Below are 5,000 nucleotides of genomic sequence, written 5' to 3' on the forward strand. Positions count from 1 at the left end.
CGCAGCGGACGGGTTAACAAGCCTAATTCAAAATACTGTCACCTAAATATTCTTCTAACACTAGGCGATGCAAACACAACAAACACCCGCCATATAGTTACCACCATTACCACTAGAACTGATATAAAAGACCATAGCTCGACATAACACTTAACACAACGTGACTAACAAATGCAGTGTCTAGGATGCATATCATTCTAATAAAGTATTGTTTTATCTCAAGTCCTTTAAATATTCAAAACTTCATATATAAACACGGTCAAAAGTAGGTATGGTTACTTGCTAGGCTGGAGACGAAATAGGAGGAAACTGAGGGATATAAGGATTAAAGGCGGTCACGATGTATTAAGGTCGAATTCTTAAACATATCAGCACCTCAGTTCGGCTAGTTGTAAAACCTCTCGTAGAAGTTCCTGGGCTCTCCATGTAGTGTTGAGTGATGCCAGTACTAGTATTACACGACTTCTGCAACCTGAACAGTATAATCACCCATAAAAACCTGGTTAATCTTCTCAGTGGCCTTTGAAAATAGTCGTGAGGGGAGTCCGATACGTTTGAAAAGACTCGTAGAAGTTGCTGGGCTTTTCATGGACTGTTTTGTGATCCCAGTGATAGTTTTACACGACTTCTACACCCTGAACAGTGTAATCACCAGGGTTGTTGATTTATTTATATTTTTTTTAAATAAAAAAATCGGATTTTTTAATTTAAAATCAGATTTTTTTATTTAAATCGATTTTTTTATATTATTTTTATAAATGAAAATAATTAAATGAATGCAAACCTCAATATTCTCTACATTAGTTTAAAACACTTGTTGGAGTATTCTTGTATCATATTCCATCATCATAAATAACCTGGCTGGCTGCTTGAGCCAGTCCTAAGACTGACCATCCACAGCCAGCCAGCCACTGGCCAGAACCACACCACAACTCTGTCCAGTCTCTTAACGGCCTAACCAGATCATGTTATGTTTTGGACATGTTCTCACTGAAATTGCACAAAGAAAAATGACAGCAGCTTCAAATGAAAGTATCAGAAAAGACTGTGGATGATCCATGTATGTATGTATGTGAAGTGATTCTTTGAAGAAAAAAAAAGGTGTATATGTTTCAAATATTTCCTTTCCCGCCACTTCCTTTAGTTGGTGATTTTTGTCGCGTTTAAAGCTTTTCTTTAGTTTGTTTGAGTGTTTGGAGGGACCCAAGACTACCCACATGCTGTCCTCATGATTGCCTATCAACTCGAACTCCAGCGAAAGTTCGGGAGGGGGGGGATTAGTCAAGTAAGATGGCTGCAATATAAAACAGTTGCCTGCGCTACCAATTGGTTGGGACCAACCAAAAGAGTAAAGATGGGGGCATACGGTGTAGCTGAGTATGGCAGCAGTGCTCATCTCCGTAACATGGCCCTTGAGCCTGTGGTGGGAAGAGCCCGTCACCCCGGGACACAGGGTCAGCGTGACATTGACATTCAGGTTACCACAGTTTACCTTCCCCAGGTGTCCCCAGGTACCCATTTATCGATCATCCCGAAAGGGAAGATAAACAGCTGGGTGAGCCCCACGCTGACTGCCCGGGTTGGGATTCAAACTTATGACCGCGGAATCGTAGTTAGGCACGCACCACTAGACTATGGAGTCATAAAAGAAAATATCCACGGGGTGAGAAACTTACTATAGGAGGACAGACTTAAGCATCTAATACAGCCAATGTCAACAAGATGAGAAAGCAATTACAACAAGCAATGGAACTGAAGTTGTCAGTCCATGGTTGCACTGCACACATTTTAAATGTTTTGGTTCATGATTTGGAAATTGTTAACAGAAGAACATGTGGTTCGCGTTGTAAAATACTTTTGAAACTATCACTCCGCCTCAGCAAGATACCGTCAGAAAGGCGGTCACGTCTTGTTCTGCCCCAGGACACTAGACGGACCATGTGTGGCTGACGGAAGATATACTGTATATCTTTATCAGCTGGAAAATTTGTGAAGTGGACAGGGAAAATATTGATATCAAAGTTTGTGTTTTCTTTGTTTATTTTTCCATTCTATATTGTTGCCCTGCAATAAGATTAAGATTTAAATCAATGAAATTAAAAATAAAATAAAATTATATAAATCTTTATTTAAATCAATGATCAAAAAAAATATTTGATTTAAATCTTGATTTAAATCAGTGATTTAAATCAACTTGATTTAAATCAAACAACGCTGATAATCACCCATGAAAACCCGGTTCATCTTCTCTGTGGCCTTGGGAATAGTCGTGATGGGACCCAGATACTTTTACAAATATGGACCGAACTTACCACATTGTATTTTTCGATTCCTGACCCTTAACTATCGCAAAAAAACATCCATAGTCAACGGTTTTGGCAATAACTTTAGTGGGATATCGTTATCTGTGTACGTACGACAGTTTCGGGCGTGGAACCGAAAAGTGCAATGTTCTGAGTACGATAATCTAGCCCTTGAACAGACCCGGTTTACCTTCTGAAGCCAGTGTGCCTTGAGCCTTCGGAGGGTGAGGGAGTATGTGGCGCGGCTCCCTCCGGACTTTCTCTCTCATGGCCAGTGCGTGTCGGTCGCTCACCCTGGCTTGCTAGAGGAACTGAAATCTCTCTCCGCCCCTCCACCTTACCTCCGTTCCTCCACTCCGTCCCTACCTCCACGTATCAAGTTTTGGTCTATGTGTGAATTGAAACTACGTGAAACTAGACCTTTGTTTGTGAGAAGTTATCGAAGTGTTGCATTGTTGAGTTCGTGAAGAAACACACGATTTGGGAGGAAACGAAACGGACTGGGAAAGTTTCAAGACGTGTTGAGGGAAAAGAAACATGTGTTGAGATTGAAACGAAACGAGTCATCTGTTTGAAGCGTCTCTGTCTCTGCAACTTCCTCCTCTTCTTCCTTCTCTTCCTTCCTTCTTCCCTTTCGTTCTTTCTGTACTTGCTGACATTCTTTCTCTTCCTTTCCTCCTTCTCTCCTTTCCTTCCATGTCTCTAAGTCTGTAATTCTCTTCCTCCTTCTCCTCTCTTCCTTCCTTTCTTTCCTTTCTTCTTCCTGTTTTGTTCTTCTTTACTTCTTTCCTCGTGTTGCCTCCCTTCTCAACTTCTTTTCTCTTTTTTTTCTTTTTTTTTTTCTTTCGTGTTTTAGTCATTACTCGTCTCTTTCATCTCCTTCTCTTCCTTCCTTCCTTCTTTTCGTTCCTTCTTTCCTTCCTTTTAAAATCTGAAGTTGTATATATCTAATCCTTCCTTGTCTCTCTTCCTTCATTCCTTCCTTCTTTCCTTCTTTCCTTCGTGTAGTCGTTTCTGTCATCTCCGTCCTTCATTCTCTTCCTTCATTCATTTATTCTCTTCCTTCCTTCCTTCCTTCTTTACTTCCTTCCTTTCGTGAACCCAAAACTCTACCTCTTTAACATCTTTCTTCTCTCTCTCCCTTTCCTTCCTTCCTTCCTTCCTTCCTTCCTTCCTCCAAGACGACCAGCAAAAACACGACTTCACACACGAGTGGAGGTGAGTAAAAAAAGAAAAAAAGAAAGAAAAATGCACGACTTCTTTGTGTTTGTTTTTCAAGTGTCTCGTTTTCTGTTTTCTTTTTCCTTTTGTGGAGTTTGAGAGAGAGAGAGAGAGAGAGAGAGAGAGAGAGAGAGAGAGAGAGAGAGAGAGAGAGAGAGAGAGAGAGAGAGAAAAAGAGTTGTTGCAGTGTTTAAAAATGCATTGTGTTTGTGTATGTTTGTTTTTGTTTATCTCTTTTTTTGTCAGTGTTTGTTTTCTCAGTGGTTTCTGTTTGTCTGTTTTGTTGTTTTTATTATTATTTTCTTGTTTAATGAGTGAGTTGTTTTATTTTGTTTATTAAATGATTCCTGTTTGGCTTTTTTGTATTGTTTTTTATCAGTTTTCTGTCATCTCTTTCTCTTCCCTTTTTCCTTCCTTCTAAATCCTCAAGTCATATTTTCTTTATTTTTCATTTTTCCTTTTCTCTCTTTTCCTTCCTTCATTTCTTTCCTTCATTCCTTCTGTCATCGTTTTCTCTTTCTTCCTTCCTTCTAAATTTTAGTCATATTTTCTTTATTTTTCTTGATCTTTTCCTTTTCTCTTCCTTCCTTCCTTCTTTAATTTCTTTCATTCTTTCTTTTTGTCATCTCTTTCTCTTCCTTTCTTCCTTCTAAATCCTCAAGACATATTTTCTTTATCTTTCTTTTCCTTTTCTCTTCCTTCCCTCCTTCCTTAATTTCCTTAATTCTTTCCTTCTGTCGTCTCTTTATCTTCCTTTCTTCCTTCCTACTAAATCCTGGTCATATTTTCTTGTTTTTTCTTTTTCGTTTCTCTTTTTTCTTTCATTCTTTCCTTCGTGTGGTCGTTTCTGTCAACTCCGCAGGAAAGGGGAAGGGAGGGGAAGGAAAGTGAGGGAAAGGAAAGGAAAGAAATGGAAAGGTAAGGAGAGGAAAAGAAAAGGACAGTAGTAATGGAAAGGAAAGGAAGGAAAAGGAAAGGAAAGGTATGGAAAGGAAAGGAAAGGTATAGAAAGGAAAGGAAAGGTAGGGAAAGGAGAGGAAAGGAATAGAAAGGAAAGGAAGGGAAAGGAAAGGAAAGGTAGGGAAAGGAAAGGAAAGGAATATAAAGGAAAGGAAAGGTAGGGAAAGGAAAGGAAAGGAATAGAAAGGAAAGGAAAGGTAGGGAAAGGAAAGGAAAGGAATAGAAAGGAAAGGAAAGGTAGGGAAAGGAAAGGAATGGAAAGGAAAATAAAGAAATGAAAAGAAAAGAAAAGAGAGGAAAAGTAAAGGACAGTAATAATGGAAAGGAAAGGAAAGAAAAGGAAAGGAAAGGAAAGGTAGGGAAAGGAAAGGAAAGTAAAGGAAAAGTAAGGAGAGGAAAAGTAAAGGACAGTAATAATGGAAAGGGAAAGAAAGAAAATGAAAGGAAAGGAAAGTAAAGGAAAAGTAAAGAGAGGAAAAGTAAAGGACAGTAATAATGGAAAGGGAAAGAAAGAAA

At 39.0% G+C, this 5,000-nt stretch overlaps 2 protein-coding genes across 2 annotated transcripts in view; one reads left to right on the forward strand and one right to left on the reverse strand.

The window, feature by feature from the left end:
* Positions 1–2,947, reverse strand: part of LOC127002868 (probable tRNA (uracil-O(2)-)-methyltransferase) — a 39,007-nt gene extending 36,060 nt beyond the window's left edge. The window contains exon 1 of the mRNA XM_050869107.1: positions 2,494–2,947. The gene's annotated coding sequence lies outside the window, so the exon portion shown is untranslated. The remainder of the gene's footprint in view (positions 1–2,493) is intronic.
* A 4-nt stretch (positions 2,948–2,951) lies between these two features.
* LOC127002870 (serine protease 27-like) overlaps positions 2,952–5,000 on the forward strand; it is a 98,030-nt gene continuing 95,981 nt past the window's right edge. Inside the window, exon 1 of the mRNA XM_050869112.1 lies at positions 2,952–3,521. The gene's annotated coding sequence lies outside the window, so the exon portion shown is untranslated. The remainder of the gene's footprint in view (positions 3,522–5,000) is intronic.

The sequence above is a fragment of the Eriocheir sinensis genome, chromosome 24 (assembly GCF_024679095.1).
Source record: "Eriocheir sinensis breed Jianghai 21 chromosome 24, ASM2467909v1, whole genome shotgun sequence".
NCBI lineage: Eukaryota > Metazoa > Arthropoda > Malacostraca > Decapoda > Varunidae > Eriocheir > Eriocheir sinensis.